The following is a 25,133-nucleotide window of genomic DNA, read 5'->3' on the forward strand; positions in this document are numbered from 1 at the left end:
GACATGGAACGTTGGAGGTGCAAATTATTATATAGGATGTTTAGCGCTGATTCCTGTGCCTAGCCTTGGCAGCTAGACTTACACCTGCTGAATCCTGGTGTAAATGCTGGTGCAGTATTCTGTAACAATGTGTGCAACTTTTCTGAATGTCCCTGATGCACCCATGGCCACGCCTTATTTGAGTTATGCACTATTAGAATTAAGCGCCATGCCTGATAAAATAGCATGCAGCGAGATACATGTGGAAATCGTAATTGATGCCAATAATTAATTGATTATTAGCGCTCAATTATTGCTGTTAATTGGCTCGTTAACCAATTAAGTTGCATGTGTATCTCAGGATCATACTCAAAATTTTGGTGCACAATTATGGGCGACCTTTATAGAATCTGGGAAGTTAATGATCTTTAGTAAAAAGGACCCTTAAAGAGTAGTTCAATAACTAGGTGTTCATGAGTGTGCACCTCTTTGTGCATGTATGTGCATGGAAAATAGTACTTTCAAGTGTAAGTACCCTAAGCACTATTCTATAAGGATACCTGTAAGTTCTATAGCATCCAACTGCAAGGGAGAATATAGTACACCTGGGTGTAGCATGGACAGGGCTCTGTTTTATATGAGTAACTTTTAGAATACTGTATATTCGTGTACCTTTTCTGCATTTAGGTGCCCACAGTTATGCCAGGTCTATTCCCATTAATACTGGGTTACATTATTCACTGTATATAGTAGGTATGACAGCTGCCACTATAGACCCAAAAATATTGGGATGCACTGGTATTCTATAATGGCATCTTGGCTTGCCATGTGCGGTAGCCCGTCAGTAGTTCCCACCTCCAGCGCACACCATTTCTGGTGCTACAAAAATATTTTCCATTTTTGTAGTGCCGGTGCTTACCTGGCACTAATCAGGCAGCACCACACACTGCCTGGTTACCACTGTGTTTGTGTGGGAGCGAGCCCTTACTGCCACCTCAATGGGTGATGGTAAGTGTTCCCCCTTTCCCCCTGAAATGGCCACACGGTAAGTGGTTTACTTACTGCACAGCTATTTTTTTTTTGTGAAAAAAAAGACAGCTTTTTACCCACTGTGGTAAAAGGGGACCTCAGCGCGTGATAAAAACACAAACAGTTTAGTAAAAGGACTCCTGAATCAGGGCGCTCACTTATAGAACTCCTGTTCCACAGGATCTTAGTGTTTAACATTTCATGTCTGAGATGTTAAACACTCGACTATTTTCATAATCATTTAAACAATATACATATCCACTTCTATATATCATAATTACTATTTATTGAATACCACATTCTCGCTCATAAACAATAGATCTCTCACATATACCATCAAACCTCCTGCAGTCTTCAATCATACGAACTGTGAAATACAAAAATGTCCCACAAAAAATGTAGTCCATAAGAACTCTTCTATATTACAACCCCACTGGTTGCTCGAACTGTGTGTTCTCTAGTATGTCTAATATCCACACGATGTATCAAAACTTCATAGTCCAATATCCATGCAATACAGTTCAGATGATGAAAACTCAAACAGTATAATGTTGTAATCACAATTGCAAACACCAGCATAAGTGAAATCTTCACCGATAAAATCGCAGCACAGCAAGGGGGCTTGTCTGGATTTGAATCACTCCTCTCAAGCAGGTTACAACCATCCATCTGGTCTCAACACAGGCCATGTTTCATTTTTCTTCTTCAGGAGACCTTTTACAAAACATCAACAATTACTCCTCATAACATACATCCAAAACCATCAAATAACATTTAATCAAATCAGTAACAATACCTTCAACAGCCTCATAGAACTGCCTGGTACACCACAGTTACCCTCTGTATACGGTATAGCCAACTCACACTAATCAGATGATCTTACATCTGATCTCCTTCCTCTTTTATAGCGTCATTAATAGTGGCCAATCAACCTCTTTATTCAAACCATACGGTTCCACAGTAGCCCAATTGTATATCATTCTTTGTTCTCTTCGAATGAGTTCCCGTTCAGAATTACTCCCATCACCTTTCCAGCATACTAATACCACAAATTTTAAATCCTCAACAGCATAATAGCCAGGCCCCCTGCAACCAGTCACAGAATCTATGACAAGGCAGAATTGGTGTGCAGAGCCTGAGCTCTTTCATTAAAACTCAGTACCCCCAAGTACCCCCTCAAAAAAGCCCTGCACTTAGGGGTCCTTTTACTAAGACACAGTAAAAAGTGACCTACAGTAGTGTGGGCACGTGTTTTTGGTGCGCATTGGGACATTTTTTACCTCAGTTGGGAAAACTTCTTTTTAATGGGGGACAGTAAATGGCCATGCGCTAGCATTAAAGGTAGCACACAGCTATTTACTGCCTGAGCCCTTACCGCCACCCATTGACCTAGCGGTAAGGGCTCACATGCTACATTTGCGGTACTCATGCAGCATGCACCAATGTGGCCGCATTGCTGATTACTGCTTGGAACGCCCCCTGCGGTAGAAAATAGAAAAATATTTTATACTGTGGGAAACAACCCGTGCCAACTTCGACATTACCACCAGGTGGTAGTGTTGATTTGGTGTGTGGTAGCCCCACTGCCGCTTTGAAAAGGGGCCCCTTAATCTTCCATTACCCCCAGGTACAAAAAAAAGGCAGAATATCAGATCCAAACCCCTTTACACTTTAATGGCACCACAGCCTCTTCAGTAGCTCGGCAGCCAGCGTCAGCTCTGCCTCTACAGATGATGTCACCAGCGGCGTACCAAGGGCAGGGTGGTGGGGGCGGTCTGCCCCGGGTGCACGCCGCTGGAGGGATGCAGAGAGCAGCCGCACGCCTGTTGGCTCCGCTGGTTCCCTGCTCCCTCTGTCCCAGAACAGGTTACTTCCTGTTCCGGGGCAGAGGGAGCAGGGAGCCAGCGGAGCCGAAATCCACATGGCTGCTCCCAGCAGCTAACAATGCACCCCGGGGGGGGGGGGGGGGGTGCGCATCGGCGATCCTCCCAGGGTGGCAGCCGACCTAGGATCGTCACTGGATGTCACTAAAACAAAAATAACTTTGTTAGAGAGGTGCATACAAGCTGAACTTACAACACAGTTTTTAAATATATACTTTTATATATAGTTGTTTCTGGGTTTCTGGGACTGCTTGGATGGAACGTTGTGGTGCACAGCCTCAAATGGAAACATCAATGGATTGAGTGACTGTTGCACATTAAATCATAACAAGTGTGAAAGCTTTCCATGAATTTCAATTACGTGTGAACACTAAAAGAATTATCTTTGCACATGTATAGTACATAGTTCATAGTAAATAGCACATTTTTGAAGACAACATGGTTTTACCAAAGGGAAATCGTGCCAAACGAATCTCATTGAATTCTCTGATTGGGTGAAAGGAGAATTGAATCAGGGACGAGCTATAGACGTAATCTACTTAGATTTCAGCAAAGCTTTTGACATGGTTCTCCACAGGAGGCTCTTAAATAAACTGGATGGGCTAAAGGTAGGACCCGAAATGGTGAACTGGATTAGGAACTGGTTGACGGACAGACGCCAGAGGGTGGTGGTTAATGGAATTCGCTCGGTGGAGGGAAAGGTGAATAGTGGAGTGCCTCAAGGATCGGTGCTGGGGCCGATTCTGTTCAATATATTTGTGAGTGACATTGCCGAAGGGTTAGAAGGTAAAGTTTGCCTATTTGCGGATGATACTAAGATCTGTAACAGAGTGGACACCCGGGAGGGAGTGGAAAACATGAAAAGGATCTGAGGAAGCTAGAAGAATGGTCTAAGGTTTGGCAAATATAATTCAATGTGAAGAAATGCAAAGTGATGCACTTAGGGAATAGAAATCCACGGGAGACGTATGTGTCAGGCGGGGAGAGTCTGATAGGTACGGACAGGGAGAGCGATCTTGGGGTGATAGTATCTGAGGATTTGAAGGCGACGAAACAGTGTGACAAGGCGGTGGCCGTAGCTAGAAGGTTGTTAGGCTGTATAGAGAGAGGTGTGACCAGCAGAAGAAAGGGGGCGTTGATGCCCCTGTATATGTCGTTGGTGAGGCCCCACCTGGAGTATTGTGTTCAGTTTTGTAGGCCGTATCTTGCTAAGGATGTAAAAAGAATCGAAGCGGTGCAAAGAAAAGCTACAAAAATGGTATGGGATTTGTGTTACAAGACGTATGAGGAGAGACTTGCTGACCTAAACATGTATACTCTGGAGGAAAGGAGAAACAGTGGTGATATGATACAGACGTTCAAATAGTTGAAAGGTATTAATCCGCGAACAAACCTTTTCCGGAGATGTGAAGGCGGTAGAACGAGAGGACATGAAATGAGATTGAAGGGGGGCAGACTCAAGAAAAATGTCAGGAAGTATTTTTTCATGGAGAGAGTAGTGGATGCTTGGAATGCCCTCCCGCGGGAGGTGGTGGAAAAGAAAATGGTAACGGAATTCAAACATGCGTGGGATAAACATAAAGGAATCCTGTTCAGAAGGAATGGATCTTCAGGAGCTTAGCCGAGATTGGGTGGCAGAGCCGATGGTGGGAGGCGGGGTTGGCGGTTGGGAGGCGGGAATAGTGCTGGGCAGACTTATACGGTCTGTGCCAGAGCCGGTGGTGGGAGGCGGGGCTGGTGGTTGGGAGGCGGGGATAGTGCTGGGCAGACTTATACGGTCTGTACCCTGAAGAGGACAGGTACAAATCAAGGTAGGGTATACACAAAAAGTAGCACATATGAGTTTATCTTGTTGGGCAGACTGGATGGACCGTGCAGGTCTTTTTCTGCCGTCATCTACTATGTTACTATCCAGCTCATTTTCGAATGTGATCGCCGGCCATTTTCCAACATAAATCAGGAGATGGCCGTCGATCTCGGAAAAGCGGCCAAATTGGTATAATTGAAAGCTGCTTTTTTGGCAACATCGCTGCTTTCCCGTATCGTTGCCGGCCAAAGTTCAAAGGGGGTGTCGGCGGCGAAGTGAACATGGGTGGGCATGGGCGTGGCTACCAGATGGCCGGCTTTCGGCGATAATGGAAAAAAAAACCCGGCGATAAGCAGTATATCACCGGGTTTACTTGGTCCTTTTATGTTCACGACCAAACCTCAAAAAGGTGCCCCAAATGACCAGAAGACCACTGGAGGGAATGGGGGATGACCTCCCCATACTCCCCCAGTGGTCACCAACCCCCTCCCATACTAAACAAATAAAACTAAAAACCTTTTTTGCCAGCCTGTATGCCAGCCTCAAATGCTGTACCCACCTCCATGACAGCAGAATGTGTTGTATCCTCCGACAGCCCTTCCCTGGTTGCGATGTGGCTCTCGGGTGAGTGTGACACCTTTTCTGTTAGGTGCCCTGCAGAGTCACATCAGCAATGCATTGTGGTGGGTGTAGGATACTGGGCTCTACTCCCACAGTGCTTTTTCCACCCTGCTAACTGGGTTCAGAGTGTGCCCTGTCTTGTTTCCGGTAGTCCATGAGGTAGTGGCCATTTTTGTAAACCAGTTTTAGATCCCTTTCATGTGTCACCCACGTTAGAGAACGTTATTACCTTGAATGTGGCTGAAAGAGGGAATTGTACACCATTCTGCCAGCTCTGACCTACTGCTAATCTCAGTACCAGGGAGTCTGTTTGCCAGTGGGGCACAACCTCTGATCTGCAGTTAACTGTGAGTAAACGTGCTTATTCAAATAAAGGACTTTTTCAAAGAGATTAGTCTTCAGGTGTCAACTGGTGTGCCAAGGTTATACAACAGCAACAAGTCCTAGAGGCCTGCATGTATGCAGGTCCCTGGAGCCCTTTTAGTGGGTACCGCAGTGCACTTAAGGCAGGCGGACCCAGGCCCATCCCCCCCACCTGTAACACTTGTGCTGGTAAATGGGAGGTCTCCAAAACCCACTGTACCCACATGTAGTTGCCCCCTTCACCCCTAAGAGCTTTGGTAGTGTTGTACATTTGTGGGTAGTGGGTTTGGGGGGGAGGGATTGGGGGGCTCAGCACCCAAAGTAATGGAGCTATGCATGTTGGAGGTTTTTCTGAAGTCCACTGCTCTGACCCCTAGGGTGCCGAGCTGGTGTCCTGGCATGTCAGGGGGACCAGTGCGCTACAAATGCTGGCTCCTCCCACGACCAAATGCCTTGGATTTCGCCGGGTTGGAGATAGCCGGCATTTTTTTCCATTATCACTGAAAAACAAACCCTGCGAACTCCAAGGCATTTGGCCGGGCTAAACCGTATTATCGAAAAAAAAAGATGGCCGGCCATCTTTTTCGATAACATGGTTCCGGCCAGCTGTAGCGCCGCCGCCAACATAGATCACCGGCTATCTATTTGGCCAGCGACGTTCGATTATGCCCCTCCACGTTACCCTGTGATTATAAAGTGAAATCTTAGCCTGAAATAGCATTTGACAGGTTATCTGCAGAGTAGGCGTGAATTTTGTTTCTGAGGGTTTCTCCTCACAGAGGGGCCCTTTTACTAAGCTGCTTAGGTGCCTATGCACGTCCCACGCACGTCAATTTGGAACTACCGCCCAGCTACCGCGTGGCCTGGGCGTCAATTCCATGTTTTACATGCGTCCGATACGTGCATCAGAAAATATTTTTTATTTTCCAATGCGCGGTACTAACCAGGCGGTAATCGGCAGTGTACGCGCTGATGATCACTGCCCGGTTAACGTTTGAGACATTACTGCTAAGTCAATGGGTGGCAGTAAGGTCTCGGACCCAAAATGGACGTGATCTAATTTTTATTTTGCCACATGTCCATTTTCGGCCCCCCCCCCCCCCCCCACAAAAGGCCTTTTTTACAGGCACGCTGAAAAATGGACCAGCGCATGTCCAAAACATGCGCCTACACTAGCGCAGGCCATTTTCCAGCGCACCTTAGTAAAAAGGCCCCATAATCTAATATAATAATTTGCTCCTCCAATATTCCAATGTGTCTCACTGGGATCGTAACAAAAAAACAGCACCACGGGCCTTTAAAAATGGAACACAGTTCTTTAATGAATGAGCCTTGACAAAAAGACCCGACACGGGCCGTGTTTCGGTGACTAGCACCTGCGTCAGGGGTCACAGTGATGACGTGGAAAACTTGGGGAATAACTCGAATATATTCCTCTACAATATATTATTCCTTACCCCACGTCTCATATAGTAAAAGCTACAAAGCACCAAGGCACTTTCACTTTCTGTATCCAAATGGATCATCCATTTGGATACAGAAAGTGAAAGTGCCTTGGTGCTTTGTAGCTTTTACTATATGAGACGTGGGATAAGGAATAATATATTGCAGAGGAATATATTTGAGTTATTCCCCAAGTTTTCCACGTCATCACTGTGACCCCTGACGCAGGTGCTAGTCACCGAAACACGGCCCGTGTCGGGTCTTTTTGTCAAGGCTCATTCATTAAAGAACTGTGTTCCATTTTTAAAGGCCCGTGGTGCTGTTTTTTTGTTTGGACTTTAGTTTGTACTTTGTTCCCTCTCTTTTGTTATATCCAAGTCACTGGGATCGTAACCACCTGTTGACATCACTCCTCCAACGTTCTCCTCCAACGTTCCAATGTGTGTCACTGGGATTGTAACCACCTGCTGACGTCACTCCTCCAACGTTCTCCGTCCCCCCTCCCTCACAGTTCCATGGGACCCTGGAACTGGGAGGGAGGGACGGAGAGACAGAGGGAGGAGGGTCCCTGGAAATGGGAGAGAGGGAGGGGGACACTGGAACTCGGAGGGGGGAGGGGGGCCTGGAACTCGGAGGGAGGTGGAGGGGGCAGGGGGCAGGGGAGAGATGCTGCACATGGATGGATGGAGGGGGCAGGGCACAGAGGACGTTGCTTGCATATGGATGAATGCAGGGGAGGGAGGGGACCCTGAGACTCGGAGGGAGGCAGGGAGGGGACGACCCTGGAACTCAGAGGCAGGGAGGGGATGACCCTGGAACTCGGAGGCAGGGAGGGAGGGAGAGGACGACCCTGGAACTCGGAGGGAGGGAGGGGGACAACAACCCTGGAACTCAGAGGGCGGGAGGGAGGGGGGACCCTGGCACGCACTCTCATGCTCACATACACACACTCTCTCTCTCACAGACACACTCACACCCAGTCTCACTCGCTCTCTGTCAGACACACACACTTGCACATTCACTCTCTCTCTCACACACAGTCACTCTCACACACACTCTCTCAAACATACACACTCCGAGGAAAACCTTGCTAGCGCCCGTTTCATTTGTGTCAGAAACGGGCCTTTTTTACTAGTTTATAATGTTTTGTGCTAAACATTTGAACAGGATTCTTCATTATATAATTAATGTTTCTGGCATTAGGCATTAGCAGGTCATGTTAAGCCTGTTAAGTATTAATACTAAGTATTGTATCCCATGTTAATGTCTAACAAAATAATTTAGCGGCAATGCTCAATGAAATAGAACAAATTAACATCCTTGATAAATATGCATTAGCATGTATTCATGCACATTTGTACATGGACAGATTTTAATCTTGATTTTTTTGATGTAATCTCAGCTATTTTTGAGGAGATGTGGTCACCCGGTACCTTCCCTATTGCTTTGCATTTTTCATAACACTGACATTCCCATCAAAATAAAAATAAGCCTCTGCGAAAATAAATCTCTGAAACTGTCTAGGCTGGCAGCCAGTTCTTAGTCAACAATATATGAATGATTTTCATATTATGTTTTTCTCAGAGTAGTTCTGAAGTAAACATGTGACTAATGAGGAAATAATTAATACGCAGAAGACCAATCATTCAGCCTAGGGAAACCTTATGTTAGAAAACAGAGTTTCCAACAATTAAGGGCAATGAAATTCAATTAACCATCCTAGAAATGAATAGTCTTTACAGCACTCAAGACCCCAGTCAGGCCTTTTTCTGCATGTGCACAGTTTCTCTATTTGGAAGTTTTATTATTAAAAAGATGAGAAATATTTGTTTTGTTTACTTAGCTGGGACCAATTAAAGTGCCACAGATGTTCCAGGTTCATAGACTATATTTTTGAACTTAATTTATTTGAATGTGTTTTGCTTTGTAGGAGAATATGAGGTCTATTTACAAAAGCACAACCAAATGCCTTTCAAAATGAGATTTAGAGAGCATTAATAGGGTGACATTATTCCGTCCGTGTGTAAAAGTATGGGTGCTAAAACCCCCCAGATAATGCGGTCTATGTTATGTTATATTTAGTTGTTTTATTGTACAGAAGGCTGACTTCTGCCTTCTCTATATACACACCGCCTGATATTCTAAGTGATTTAGGGGTCCTTTTACTAAGCCACGTAAGCTTCTAAATGTGCCTAACGCGTGCCAAAATGGAGTTACCGCCTGGCTACCATGTGGCTCTTGCGGTAATTTCATTTTTGATGTGCATCCTATATGCCCTATTTTCAGACACACGTATCGGATGCACGCCAAGTGGAATTTGATGCGCGTAGGTCATTACCGCCTGGTACCACGTGAGTCTTTACTGCTAGATCAATGGCTGGTGGTAAGGTCTCAGACCCAAAATGGATGCGTGCCAATTTTGATTTTGCTGCACGTCCATTTTCGGCAAAATTTTTAAAAAGGCGTTTTTTACAGGCGCGCTGAAAAATGCATATGCGTGAACCCAAAACACACGCCTACACTACCGCAGGCCATTTTTCAGAACACCTTAGTAAAAGGACCCCTTAAGCAGGTAGGTGAGGACACTGCCCGCGTAAATCGCTTGTGGCCACCTACCTGCTAATATTCAGCAGCACTTAACTGGGCAGTACCGTTGAATATCAGTGCAAAATGGCCATGTCAAAAGTGGGCAGGTCAGGGGCAGTAGGGAGGATCTGGCAGTTATGCAGGTGCCAGCAATATTCAGTGCCGGCACCTACTTAGCTAACTGGGCAAATTTAGGACAGCTTCAAAGCTGTCCTAAATTCACCAAGTTAGCTATGCAGGCCCCAGCACTGAATATCAACCAGGACTCGCATAACTAAAATGGTCCTGTGTCCTTCCGATCCTCCTTCCCTGCCCTCTGATGAGATCCCTAGATCCCAGGCTCTGATCCTCCCTGATTAGACAAGAAACCTCACCCTCCCACAGGTCCATAACCCCCTCTCATCCCTATTACTCATCCCCCACTCAACATAGGACCCCCTGGTCCTACCTGAAGTCTCTGGTAGTCCAGTGGGTGATGGGGGAAGGAGTAAACCCCACTTGCTCATGCCTCTAGTAGCTGCCTTTGCAAAATGGCTACCACAACCTCTAGAGGCAGCCTCATAGTACTTAATTAGACCTGCCATTGAATATCCTGGTCAAATTAAGCCTGTAGTTTTTAAACTTCTCACCACTGCTGGCTGAATATCAGGGGTCTAGTGGCTAGTATGATAGAGGGTAAGGAGGTAGAAAGTAATACTACTAGGGCAAAAAGCACTCGCAAATAGAGCAGGTAGTGAAAAGTATGAGGGATGCCCTTTACCTTTCATATTCCAGTCTATCCTCAGCTCTTGTTCCAGAAGAAGTAGTTCTCAAGGAAACAGAGAGGAGATCCTGTAAAGAAATCAAAGGTGTGAGGCATTTTGAGGATCAGCATTTTGCAGAAGGCCATCAATAAAGGTATGCCATGCTCCATCTCTGGCCCTATTCAAATCTAGGCTAAAAGTCCACCTTTCTGAGGCTGCTTTGAACTCTTAACCCCCTATCACTTATTCAATACTCATTTTGGTTTAACCATTCCCACAATAAAAAAATCCCTAATCCATTATTTGTCCTGTTTGTGTGTCTTGACTAGATTGTAAGCTCTGTTGAGCAGGGATTGTCTCTTATGTGTTTAGTGTACAGTGCTACATACATCTCGTAGCACTATGCAAATGACACATAGTAGTAGTAATAGTTATGGCATGCTTCATCATTTGCACAAACAGTCATTCAAGCTGGGATCAGGGGAAGGTGCTAATATTAGGCTAGTGACTCCAGTAGCAGCAGCAGAAAAGTTACAGAAAAGAGGAATTCAGACAATTGATGGGATTGGATAATTATATTCGGGTTTTGCTGCTGTATTGCCAGTTTAAAATATTTTATAGACAAATTTTGAAAGTTCCAGCTTATTCAACACAACCTTCAGTAGAGCTTATTATATTCTGGTTATAGCTCCAGTGGTCCTTCAGGGGATATAGAGGATGACAATCTGTTGTGGTGATTTCTTCTCCTTCACACAAGTGTAACTGCTTTGTTGGAGACATCAAAGGAAGAGATCTCTAAAAAGGAAGCTTTGTTAGTTTCTTACACTCTTGAGTCAGACAGGAATAGCACCTTGAGACTTTTCTTTAAGTACAGAGATACCACTTTTCTTGGCCAGAATCCTGATACTATAAAGCATTTCAATAGAGGGATAGATTATTTCTAGCTGAAAGGCAGAATGAGGTTGCTTTGGGTACCATTTTAAACTTAGAATTTGTTGTCTGCGTAAAATTACATACCAATGTGATTGTAATAATTTTTATTACCTGACCCAGCTTCAAAATTTTCTTCAGACTGCAGCTAATCAAGGGGTCCTTTTACTAAGCTGCAGTAAGCACTAATGGGTGGTTACCACAGTAAAAAAGGGCTGACCGCAAGCCACGCTGAGGTGTCCCTTGGTAATTTTTGCATGTGTGTATGCTGTCCACGTGATAAAAAAAAATAAAATTATTTTTTAGTGCTGGGATCAGAGAATGGGCATGTCCTGTACAGAAGAAAGCTTGTCTCTTCAACCAGGCCTTTAATGGAAGAAGCAGTGGTGTTCCTTGGTTGGCTGCCACCTGGGGCAGATTGCCACCGTGCACCCCCCTCCCCCGGTGCATCACCTTGAAACCCCCCCCCCCCAGGTGTACCATTCTTACCTCCTAGGGTGTTAGGAGCAGCCACGCGGCTGTCGGCTCCGCTGGTTCCCTGCTCTCTCTGCCGTGGAACAAGAAGTAACATCAGAGGGAGCAAGGAACCAGCGGAGCCGATAGCTGTGTGGCTGCTCCCTGCACCCCCCCCCCCTGCAGCATGCACCCGGGGTGGACTGCCCCCCCTGCCCTCGGTACACCGCTAGGAAGAAGTAAATGACACTGGCTGCACATACTATAGCAGAACATGTTTACCCACTCCTATCCTAGCTAAGATAATGTTCAAGCACCTTTCTGGCCTCATTTGCAACTTTCTTTAAATTAATCCTCTCATTTTCTTACTCCTGATAATCTATTATGTGTTCCATCTTTACTTATATTCTAGGCTATGAAAATGTTTTATCACGTATTGTGTTGATATTGTAATGTAGCATACTATAGGACTATTTTCAAAGTACTTAGGGCTTCTTTTACAAAGCCGCACTAGCGATTCCCACGTGGCAAATAAGAGGAAGCCCATAGGAACTGAATGGGCTTCCTCTCATTTGCCGCACCGAGAATCGGTAGAGCAGCTTTGTAAAAGAGGCCCTTAGACATACAAAATTCCATAGGTTACAACACGTAACTTTTAAAGTCTGAGTGCTTTGAAAACGAGCCTCCAAGCCATACTGCTGTAATTGTCTAATGCTTATGTTTGACTTATTCTTGCTGTACAGTGCCTTGAGTGAATTCCTTCAAAAAGGTGGTAAATAAATCCTAATAAATAAATATTCAGTTAGAGCTGCTACACTGCCATGCGCTAACCAATAATTTATTTATATTTTGCTCACATCTTTTTCAGTAGTAGCTCAAGGTGAGTTACATTCAGGTACTCTGGATATTTCTCTGTTTGTACCTGAGGCAAAGAAGGGCTAAGTAACTTGCCCAAGATCACAAGGAGTAGCAGTGGGATTTGAAGTGGCCACCTCTGGATTGCAAGACCAGTGCTCTAACCACTAGGCCACTCCTTCACTCTAGTTAGCTCATGAGCCCGTACCGCCTACATAATGGGTGGTGATAGGGGCTTCCACACTAATGGCCACATGTTAATGGCAGAATTAGCATATGTTATTCTAATACGTCAAAATATGATCCTAGCATTAAACTTGGTTGTTGTGGTTTTTAAATTATGGAAGAAAAGCCTCAATAGATATCGGGGCTACTCCATTGTGGACTGCTTTACCAGCTCCGTCAACCTTAAGGAGCCCCCTCACTCATCATGGGCATTAAAAACCTCCAGATTGAGCTAAACCTTAATGATAAGTCAGCTATGCCCTCCAAGACATGAGATGTACAAATTCAAATTTATCTTTGCAGCTGTTCAGTCTCGTGTACCCGCCCACGGCCGACTTTGGCCAAGGTTTCGGTTCCTGCATCAGGGTCTGTGGCGTACTTGACTGTTTCTACAAAAGAACATATTCAATCAGTGAACTATTCTTTACCAGTTTTCTTACCCCACAATCCTGTCTCAACACCTCACTTTTAGTGCTAAATTCTGTTCTCTCAGTCCGGAGAGAGATCCCACCGTAAAGGGGGATGTTTATAGTCCTGACATCACACGCCTTCAGCGCTGTCACTGTTTCTGATAGGTGAGACTTGGACTAAGCTCCACCTTCTTAAAGAGGTTTCCCATATGTTTTCTCAACACATTTTCTATTCAAAGCAATCACATACTAGAAAAATTGGTTCCATTCTATCCTCGTGTTTAATCCCTTAGGGTAAAGAGTACACAATTGGTAAATCCACCTCTGTTCCTGCTGCAACAGTATGAGTTTCCTGTCACCTCCTTTTATATGAAACTGCATTTGTTATAGTGCAACACATTTTAGAGGTGGTAAGTGCTCATGTGGTCATTTTTTTTAATGGCTGTGCTTTTATGGTAATATTAGTGTTGAAAACAATTGAAAAAAGGCATTTTTAAGGCTGTGGTAAAAATGGCCTCAGCACACAGGAAAGGCCAGTTCTTACTGCAGCTTAGTAGAAAGACCCCTGAATGTAATAGAGGAGTAGCCTAATGGTTAGTGCAGTGGGCTAAAAACCTGGGGAAAAGGGTTCAATTCCCACTGCAGCTCCTTGTGATTCTGGGCAAGTCATTTAACCCTCCCACTACCTCATTGCCCCAGATTAAAGAAAACAAGAGTGTGAGCCCCCTAGGGACAGAAAAAAGTGTTGGATTATTTGTAGTAAATAATTAGCAGATTTTAGTACACACAGCTTCAGCTTTAGAAATGTTAATTTCTTTCTTCATCTCTCTCTCATTCACCCCTGAATAATTCACTGCTGAGTCACTTTAAAGTTGAAGTAACAAAACATCTGTTTACTCACAGTTTGTAGTTAGATTATAATCAGACAGGCTTATATATACATATTACTATACATTTGTATTATCAGCTCCTTCCATGTGCTTAGATGGTAATGGATGCTCACACCACCATAGATCCTCTCAGGTTAGGAGAGATCATGAGCTCCATGTGCTCCATGTGCTGCATCTGCTGCATGTGCTGTGTCTAACCCCCACAGGAAGTTGCATAGCAGTGTGACCTCACTAAGTAATTCACATCAGAGGTCACAGAGTAATCACAGAGAAATAATAGGTGACAGGCAATGCATGTAAAATACAATTACATTCCAACAAACCCCTTCTCATGCATAACTGTCATGCAATTATTTATTCATACAAAGTCCAAGCTTTATACGCAGATTCACAAAATGTTCTCTGGGTAACGGTTTGGTCATGATGTCAGCTGTCATCTCACTGGTGTGACAATAGTGTAGACTGATGACCCCTTCTTTCGCCAACTCTCGCACGTTGTGGTATTTCGTTGCGATGTGCTTGGTGCGTGACTGAACCTTGTCATTCTGTGACAGTCGGATGCAGCTCTGATTATCTTCCATTATCTGGATTGGTCTCTTTTCAGCTATTCCGAAATCCAGCAAAAGTTTTTCAATCCACATCAGTTCTCTGCACGCTTCCGATACGGCCACGTATTCAGCTTCTGTAGAAGACAGACTCACAATACTTTGTTTATGACTGGCCCATGAAATTTGTACATTTCCATACATAAACACATATCCACTTGTGGATTTATAATTAGAATGATCCCCTGCCCAATCTGAATCACAGTAACATATTAGTTTTGGATTACTATTGGCTGAAATCTTTAATTTACAATCAATGGTACCCTTTAAATACCTTACCATCCTTTTAACTGCAGTCCAATCTGATTTGGTAGGTGAGCTGACCCTTCTGCTCAAAATTCCTACTGCATTTGCTATATCAGCCCTGTATGTGGTAGTTAGGTATAAAAGTTTACCTATGGCTGATCTATATTGGATGTTATCTGGTAAAGGTTCTCTTACTGTTTCATCCTTCAGAAAATCAGTGATCATGGGAGTGCTTACAACTTGGGCATCTTGCATACCTAAACTTTCAATAAGCTCATTTATTTTCTGCTTCTGGCTTAGAAGATAAGAACCATCATTTTGTTTCTCAATTTCTATACCAAGATAGTATGACACATTACCCAGTTCTTTTATCTCAACATTGAGGTTTAAACACTTTACAATGTCCTTGTACTCTTGCTCACTTTCGCTTGCAATGAGCAGATCATCAACAAAAGCTAAATGTATGCATATTGTCCATTTGTGCACCTAGTGTACAAGCATTTATCTGCTTCACCTTGCTTAAATCCTAAATTTGTCAATATTTCATGCAATTTTTCATTCCAACATTTTGCACTTTGCTTTAATCCATAAAGACCTTTGTTTAATTTACACACTAGCTGTCTTTGTTTTGTATTTATGAAACCTGTTGGCTGTTCCATGTACAAGTCTTCAGTTATATCTCCGTGAAGAAACGCTGTTTTCACATCAATGTGGTTGACTTGCATGCCTTTTGAGACTGCAATGCTCAGAAGTGTTCTTATTGTCGTGTGTTTCACTACAGGTGCAAACACTTCATCAAAATCTTCTCCATATTTTTGAAGATATCCCTTTGCGACTAATCTGGCTTTATACCTTTCCACTTTTCCTTGTGCATTCCTTTTTAACTTGAATACCCATTTGCATCCTATAGCTTTCTTGCCAGGAGGTAATTTTGTAAGAATCCAAGTATTATTTTTATCCAATGCATCAATTTCTTCTTGTGCAGCTTTATGCCATTCAGCAGCTTCTTCTGCTGGCATTTCTCAATCTCATCCCATGTTAAGGGCTCTTGAGCTTCTGCTGACTTTGTTAGGTAAGACAGTCTTGGGGGTGGAACACCTTTGTTTTCCCTGGATGAGCGTCTGACTACAGGTTGGTCTGACCTTTCCGCATCCTCTAAATCTGAGAGTTCTTCTCCAATTGATTCCCCTTCTCCAACTGTACTGTCTTCTTCAATGATCCTTTCTGTGTCTGCTTCCTCTGCCTGTTCCTCGTTAGATACAGATGAGTTGCTTTCAGACATCTGCCTTGGTATGGCATTTATATACACTGGCATGTCTATTATGGTTCTAGTTTCATATTCTGGATGATAAGGCTCATCTGGGATAATCCAGCCTTTATCAACCCTTTTGTTTTCATCAAAATATGTAACATGTCTTATGCCAACAATGCCAGTTTTCAGATTCAAAATTCTATATCCTTTGTGTCCTGGAGCATAGCCAACTAAAATGCCCCTTTCTGTTGTGGAATCCAGCTTATGCCTTCTTTGCTTTGGTATATGAGCATATGCTGTACTTCCAAATGTTCTTATGTGTGACAGGTTTGGCTTCCTACCATGCCATGTCTCATGTGGTGTGCGCTCAGCGCCTTTAGTTGGCATTCTGTTTTGTAGGTACACTGCTGTGAGAATGGCTCCCCCCATAGTCTTTTAGGGAGATTGCTATCTGACAGCATACATCTGGTCATTTCCACAATTGACCTAAATTTTCTCTCTGCAACAGAATTTTGCTCTGGTGTATAAGCTACTGTTGTGATATGTTGAATGCCTTCTTGTTCTAGAAATGTGCGCATGCTTTGTGAAGTGAACTCACCACCATTGTCGGTCTGAAGAACCTTTGGTTTTCTTTCAAATTTATTGCTCACCATGGCTACGTATTTCTTCAGCATGTCTGTGACTTGACTTTTTTCTTTCAGCAAATAGGCCACACAATATCTAGAGAAATCATCCAAGAATATTAGCATAAATCTGTTATTTCCCAATGATGGGATATTAAACGGTCCACATAAGTCACTGTGTATTAAGTCCAGCACTTTATTACTCCTATTTCCTGTGTATGCAGGAAATGAGGGTCTCACACCTTTTTGAGTAACACAGTCTATGCATTTCTCCATTTTACCAGCATCTGCACTTATCTGAATGCCGGTGGCCAGTTGCTTACTGTAAAGATCCTGGATCACCTTAGAATCACGATGTCCCAGGCGGCGATGCCAGATTTCCAGACTACTTTTACCATCATTCTTCCTTACTTGCGCCATATGTGAGGCTTCACCTGAAATGTTCAGCTTATAAACATCATTATGCATAAAAGCTTCAGCATACACTTCATCATTTTTAGAGATTGTGCACTTACTGTTTTCAAAATGAATCACAAATCCCTTCTTATCTAATGTAGATACACTAAGCATATTGCAAACTGCTTGGGGAATATACAAGACATCACTTACAGGAATTTCTTTAACTTCGTTAGACACTTTGCATTTTAAGAATCCAATACCTTTTGCTTGGATCTTAGCAGTCCCTGCGTTTGCAGTTTTAAGAATACCTTCCTCTGGACACATTTCCTGAAAGAAATCCTTAGAATTGGTTAAATGGCATGTGCTCCCCGAATCCAAAATCCAAGTACTTTCATTTGAATTATTATTTACCATAGTCAAAGATTTTTCTGCCATTAGAAAAGCCCTTGTGTTTATCTTTGTCCTTCATACATTTCCTGGTTTGAAAATTCTTTAGTTCCATTGGCTTAGGTGAGCTAGAGGGAGTGTTTTGTGTTTCCTTACACCATTTAGATACATGTCCCTCCTTTCCACATGAGTAGCAAATCAGCTTGCCCTTGGGTGGAGTTTTCCCATAGCTCCGCCTTCCTCTGTTCTTTGCCAAGAAATTTGTTTCATTTCTCTCTGACTTGCTTTGAGAACACATCTCCTCAGAATCATTTATTATGCATTCCTGCCTTAGTTTTGATGTTGCCTGTTCAAAAGATTGCCCTTCAATGGCCTCATTTACAGACCTAAAAACATCAAACTTCTTTGATAGTGAGGTAAAAAGAAATGCTCTTTTCAATGCATCACACATGGGAATTCCAGAAAGTTCTAACTTTTGAAATGAAGACATAAGATACATAATGTGATCATTACATTTACTTTTATCCCTTAATTTGGTTTCATTCAACTCTGCCAACCAAATTGGTTGCTGCTTTGCATATGTAGTTGCATACATAGTTCTCAGTTTATATAAAATGTCCTTTGGTGTATCTTTTCCCTCCACTAATATGGCTTGTTTCTCTGAGAGAGCTTCCAAAAGCATGCACTTCACATAATAGTTTGCATTGTCCCATTCAGCCATATTTTCAGCTGTTCTGTCTTGGTCTAAGCATATATTTAATCTTTTTGCTCGAAGGAGACATATGAATCTTAGTTCCCACTTCCGATAATTAAACTCAGTTAATTTAGGCACCTTGAGAGAATAGAACAATGGTGAATTTCTTCCCTCAGCCATTTTCTTAGCCTTCTGTCTGCTGTGTGGGGGGAGAGAGAGACAGACTGAATCTTTCCTTTAAAACTTAAGAGAAAAATGTGGCCTTTTTTTCTGCCTGGTAATATTTCTCTTCTTTTTCAATTCCTGGGCCCTGGGCCCTGGGCCCATAACCCTTTTGTTGGATTATTTGTAGTAAATAATTAGCAGATTTTAGTACACACAGCTTCAGCTTTAGAAATGTTAATTTCTTTCTTCATCTCTCTCTCATTCACCCCTGAATAATTCACTGCTGAGTCACTTTAAAGTTGAAGTAACAAAACATCTGTTTACTCACAGTTTGTAGTTAGATTATAATCAGACAGGCTTATATATACATATTACTATACATTTGTATTATCAGCTCCTTCCATGTGCTTAGATGGTAATGGATGCTCACACCACCATAGATCCTCTCAGGTTAGGAGAGATCATGAGCTCCATGTGCTCCATGTGCTGCATCTGCTGCATGTGCTGTGTCTAACCCCCACAGGAAGTTGCATAGCACACAGTGTGACCTCACTAAGTAATTCACATCAGAGGTCACAGAGTAATCACAGAGAAATAATAGGTGACAGGCAATGCATGTAAAATACAATTACATTCCAACAAAAAGTACCTGCATATGATAAATATAAGAACCCCCCCCCCCCCCCCCCCCCCAATATTCAGGCAGCAGCACTGACTCAGATATTCAATGCTGGCCACAACTGGTATTAAATATACAATTTCAGTTTTGACCGCTGCAACTTAACCGGCTAAGCAAATATTCATCACTAGCCAGTTAACTTAATAGCAGTTAAAGACAGACCAGCAGGCCTATCTAAACTGCTCTACTTAGTCAGTTTAGCACTAAATATTCGCACTTAGTCATCTAAGGGCCCCTTTTACCAAGCTGCGGCAAAAGGAGGCCTGCACTGGCATCAGCACGTGTATTTGACTCATGCCAAGGCCCCCTTTTACTGTAGCTGGTAAAAGGGTAGTCTTTTTTTTCTGCAGGACATGGCCATGCGGCACAGCTCTGGAACTCATTGCCAGAAGACATGGTAATAGCAGTTAGAGTATCTGGGTTTAAAAAAGATTTGCACAGGTTCCTGGAGGAAAAGTCTATAGTCTATTATTGAGATAGACATTGGAGAAGCCACTTCTTGCCCTGGGATTGGTAGCATGAAATGATGCTAGTAATTGGGTTTTTGTCACGTACTGGATTGGCATCTGCTGGAAGCAGGGTACCTAGCTAGATGGACCACTGGTCTGACCCAGTATGGCTATTCTTATGTTCTTATGCTATTTTATAATAGAAGGTGGCAAGAACATGATTAAAGCACTGAAGGGGAGAGAGGTGGTGGTTATTAGATCCAGTGCTTTGAACACTTGCTGCACCTGGTACTAAGAAAATCCCTGGGTCTGTGAATTAAGGAAAGTGGGAGTCCTGCCCTGAGACTACTGATCAATAAGTGAAGAAAAACAGCAGAGGACCACTCCAGTATCCAAAGGAGGTAAAACCAAGCACACACACCGAGTCATTATCTCATCAGTAGTCTACTGTAGTTTACTTCAATTCCTACACAGTCTGTCACAATTGTGTTCACACCTACTTAGAAGAACACATAATTATCATCCTTTTTAAAATTCAGCTATTTCCAACACACTTTCTATATACTGATAAAAATCCCTTTGTATCATGCAGTATTGTTTACAGTAACAAACTCTACACTGGTTGGCATTTTATTAGATAGAAGAATAATGTTCAGGAATGGTTTTCTGAATGCATCAAGAGAGCATAACAATATACTGTCCTCCTTTCAAAATGGCAGTGGTGGTGAAGGGGCAAAGGTGGAGGTCAATTTATGAAGTGCTGAAGGAACATAGTAACATAGTAGATGACGGCAGAAAAAGACCTGCACGGTCCATCCAGTCTGCTGAGGTGGAAGGAGGTGTTTCAGAGAGCTCTGCAGACTTCCAGTGGGAGGAGAGTGAGGCCTAACTCCCTCCCCAAGGATGTGGAGGGCCTCTGGGGAGCGTTCCCCAGGACAGGCCCAGGCCATGGGGCCTCTTGGGCTCAGGGACCAGAGGGTCAGGAAAAGCGGTCTCCTCCCTTGCAGTGCCGCAGGGAGGAGGGAAAGGAGCCCTGTGGATAGAAGAGGGCCAGACTCCAAGGGAGGAAGCCGGACTGGTACCCCCCTCGCGGCCGCACGACGTCCAGCAGGTGAGGGGGAGAGAGAGCTGGCGGAGACCCTAGAGAAGAGCTGGTCTGAGAAGGAAAGAGTGGTAATGGAGATCTGTCAAGAGGCCCTGCCGGAGGTGGAGGAGGAAAGCAGTGAGGATAGTGACGATCTAGAGGAGGAAGAGCTTGTGGACTACTGCCAGGATCCAGAGGACCCGGCCAGTGGCATAATTAAAGTGGTGAAGAGAATTAAAAGTACGGAGAAGGAGGTGGTGGACCTGGGGAAGCGAGTCAAAATGGCAAAAGCCCTGAGCAGGCTGGCCCCAGCAGAGCATCGCAAAACCTATATGAAAGAGGAAACCAGGCTGCTTAGGCTTCTCCAGAGAAAAGAACAGCTGCTGAGGGCCCTGAGGAAAGGCCCTGGAAATCCTCTGAGAGAACTCTATATCAACAGAGACAGGATGGCCTCGGGGGGACAGGCCCCGTCAGCCTCGGTACAGTGGAAGCAACAAACAGAGCAGGAAGGAATCAGCCCAGGCTTTGGACCCCAGAACATTGAAGCATCAGGGGAGCTGCCAGGAACTAGCACCCAAAATACATTGAAATTCATGCAATACCTTGCTAGTCAGTCAGGGCCTCTGCAGGCAGCTTCTGGAGTAAGCAGGACTGAAGGTGGGGCTGTGGAAGCCTCATTGAGAGCACCTGAGTGTGGGAGAACAGAACAGGAAAAAAACTTAAACACTAAGACTTTTCACATTGTTGAAACAGAGGCTGCAATTTCAGGAGAGAGACCTTTTTCCACAGAAGTGGTGGTGGAAGTTGAAACAGAGAACTTACCTGGAGAAGAGGAGGTTGTCCTGTTCCCATTGCCTGTAGTAAAAGCAGACGGCAAGGAAAAAATGCCTGGGAGGCCTCACCCACAAAGCTCTGAGGAGCAGGATGTTCCAGCCAATCAGCCTGCAGCAGGGCTAAGGACTGAAAGTGGAGATGTTCCAGCAGGGAGCTGCCTCTTAAAGGAGAATGCAGGAAGAAAGGCAGGTGAAGACAAGGAGTGGTTTTCCATAGAGAAAGCACAGGAGGCCACACAGTGTTCCCCACATAAAGGTTCAGAATGGCAAGGAACTGCGCTGCCGGGTGGCGGGATGCCATGCCCGCCCAGCACATTGGAGCAGGAGGCGCCAGCCAATCGGGCTGGAGGAGCAGGGATGGCCGCAGAGGAGAATGCTACAGCGCAGGAGGATTCCCATGTTTGGGAGAGCGAGTGGTGCTGGAGTGCGGGAAGCCACTCTTACTTTGCAAAACGGCAGAGCAGGAAGTCCCAACGAAGCAGGACGCCAGAGGGGAGACCAGTTCCCAGGAAAACAGCGGGCCCGCACAGGGAAAGCTGGAGCAGCACGTTGCAAGGAGGGACCCAGCACAGAGAGCAGGTTCCGGGGGGGAAGGAGGGGGGGAGGAGCGGGAGGTGTTTGCCTTGCAGTGTGCGCCAGAAGGAAACTTGACTGGTACCTTTGACTTTGCAGTTGGCCAGGCTGCGGGGGTGCGAGCCAGGGGGGAGTGTTCGGGCCGGGAGGGGAGGGTTGGCTCGGTGGGCGGGGGAGGGGGTCAGGGGCATTGGGAGGGGAACAAGTATTTAGGGGAACCTGCTCTCACTGTCTCTAGCGAACGTTTTGAAGGGGACAATGGCAGGTTTTTTGCTGCAGGGGAAATGGTACAGAAGCACACTGTGAAGGCAGGGGATGTGCAAAGTCTGCTGACAGAAGGGAGAGAAGGGAGGGAGGCTGAGAGGGGAGGCAAGAGAGAGAGGGGGGGGTACGGCGCAGCAGGAGCAGGGGGGGTCTCAGTGCAGGAGATGGAGGAGGGGGACGGTGGGGGGGTGCTCCATCCTTTGCGGCGGTAGTAGGTGGGAGGGGCGGGCGCAGGGGGAATGGGGGGGGCAGGAAGCATTGGGGAAGGATGGGGGGGAGGGTGGGGGGGCCAGGTTCCCAAAAGGAGGAATGTGATTCAGTTAAGGTGGGTGGGGGAGGGGGGGATGCCAAGTAGGGATGAGGCCCTGAAGTTGGTCTTGGGTTTAGGATTTCTCCCAGAGGACCTCTATGCCTGTATCCACCCGGTGAATATCCCAGAGTATGATGTTAGTTTTCTGACCCAGCGAGGCATAGAGGTCCTCTGGGAGAAATACGAGGGGGTAAGGGGGAAAGGGGATTGGAGAAACTTTAGGGCCGTACCGATCAGCAGACCTGACCTGGTGCAGGTAACCCTGCTGGTCCGAAATGAATCCATTTCAGGGGCGGACCTGGCCTTCTGGCTACAGCGGTACGCAGAATTGCGTACCCCCTTGTCCAAACTCCCTGACCCCAGTAGGGTGTGGGCGGGAGGATGGTGTGCGCAGGTTAGGCTGAAGCAGGCAGGACACGTGACCCAGCACATTCCCTCCGCGGCGTTCATTGGCAGGGATCGGATCCTCTGCTTTTACAAGGGGCAGCCGCGGCAATGTCACAAGTGCGGGTCATTCAGACATTTTAGTATGTCGTGCCCAGTACGGCAGTGTGGGAAGTGCGGGTCTAAGGAGCATCCTACGGAGTCTTGTGCATCTATCCGGTGTAATTTGTGTGGGGGTCTGGGGCATGCATTCAGAGCTTGCCCTTGGGCCTCCCATAACGGGGGAGAGGGAGGACATGGGAGGGGGCGGTCCAGTTCAGAGGGAGAGGGGGGGAGTGAATGTAGGGCGAGATCAGGTTCCCGGGGTGGGGGGGAAAGGAGCTGCGGAGGGACAGGGAGTGGGAGGTGGGGAAGGGTTGGGGGAAGGGCGGAAGCGGCAGGACGGGGCAGATGAGGGTTGGACGCGGGTGTCAAAAAAACAACGGAAGGTGACGGGGGTACGGGAGGAAGGGGGAGGGGAGGCAGGAATGGGGATAGAAGTAGAGAACAGATTTAGGGGATTGGAAGATGAGGAAGGGGGTGACGAACTGGCAGGAGAGGAAGGAGAGGATGGGATGAGCCGGCAGGATGGATTGGAAAGCATGGCAGACGCTGGAAAGGGAACAGCGGGTAAAAGGAAGAAGAAGAAGAGGGAGAAGGTTTTGAGGGACGAAGAGGAGGAAATGGTAGTGGAGGAGGTCGGGGAGGTGGGGGGCAGATTGGGGGGGGCTGAAGGGAGGGTGGGGGAGAAAAGGAGGGTAGGACAGGAGGCAGGGATGAAGGCAAGAGAGGAGAGGGAGGATGGGCTGGAGGCAGGATTGATGGAGGGGGTCGAAGAAGGGGCAGAAGGGGCGGGAGAGGAGGCAGGGGGGGGAGGGTCAGTGGACGACTCCCAAGAAGGGAGGGAGGTGGGCGAAGAAAAGAGGAAGAAGGGGAGGAAGAAAGTAAGGAAAGGGGGGGGGCTTTTTGAGCTAGGGGTCCGGGACTGGGCGGACGAGGAAGGGGAGGGTGAAGGGGAAGGGATCCCTGGAGGTAGTATGGAGCAGAGGGAAGGTAGCCAGGAGGGCGGGGGGTATGGAACGGCACAATGATGGCTGGACTGCTGTTAACATTCGCCACACTTAATGTGGCTAGTGTCGCCTCCCAGAGGGCGAGATGCTTGGCGTTCGATGGCCTCTCTGCCGTGGCGGTGGACTGTTTTCTTCTGCAGGAGACCAGGCTGCGAACGCTGGAGGAGGTTCGGCGGGCAAAGCAGGCCTGGAGATGGGGGCCCTCTATTTGGGGTCTGGCAGGGGAACGGTATGGGGGGATAGGCATCCTCTTCAAAACATTTAAAGTAGAGATCCAGAGGGTGGTGGAGCTGGGAATTGGGAGGTGTCTGGTGTTAGATGTGAGATTGCGGGGGGTGGCTTTGCGGGTGATTAACATCTACGGGCCGCAAAGCAAACGGGGAAGGGCAGCACTGTTTGGGAAAATTCGGCCGTACCTTTACACCTCACGGCAGCTAGTTTGGGGGGGGGATTTTAACACAGTCCTGAGGAAGGAGGATAGGGGGAGGAGGGCGGCGCAAGTAGGTTACGATGGGGTACGGCTAGCAGGGATCATGAAGGGAGCGGGATTGGTGGACGCGCACATAGAGTTTGGTGGTGGGACGCAGGGTTTCACTTTTGCCCGGGGCACTTGTAGAAGTAGAATCGACCGGTTTTTAGTTCGGGGAGGGGCGTGTGGGAAGGCACCAAGGGTGGTAGAGGTTGATTTCTCAGACCACAAGATGGTGCTGGTCGAGCTGGGGGGGAGGGGGGATTCACGGATTGGGGAAAGGATTGTGGCGTTTAAATCAGAAATGGTTGAGGGAGGGGGTGTTGTACCAGGAGTATCTGGAGTTTCTGGCAGACCAGGTATCCATTCAGGGTGTCTTCCCTTCCCTAGG

The 25,133-nt window shown here is 46.0% G+C and overlaps 1 long non-coding RNA gene across 2 annotated transcripts in view; it reads right to left on the reverse strand.

Moving 5' to 3' along the window:
• Positions 1–1,307: 1,307 nt before the first annotated feature.
• The window catches only part of LOC115462266, a 33,615-nt gene continuing 9,789 nt past the window's right edge, over positions 1,308–25,133 (reverse strand). For both annotated transcript variants that reach the window (XR_003940797.1, XR_003940796.1), the window contains 2 exons: positions 10,472–10,542; positions 1,308–1,722 (listed from right to left, as the gene is read on the reverse strand). This is a non-coding gene — a long non-coding RNA (uncharacterized LOC115462266). The remainder of the gene's footprint in view (positions 1,723–10,471; positions 10,543–25,133) is intronic.

Source organism: Microcaecilia unicolor, chromosome 2, assembly GCF_901765095.1.
Source record: "Microcaecilia unicolor chromosome 2, aMicUni1.1, whole genome shotgun sequence".
NCBI classification, from domain to species: Eukaryota; Metazoa; Chordata; class Amphibia; order Gymnophiona; family Siphonopidae; genus Microcaecilia; species Microcaecilia unicolor.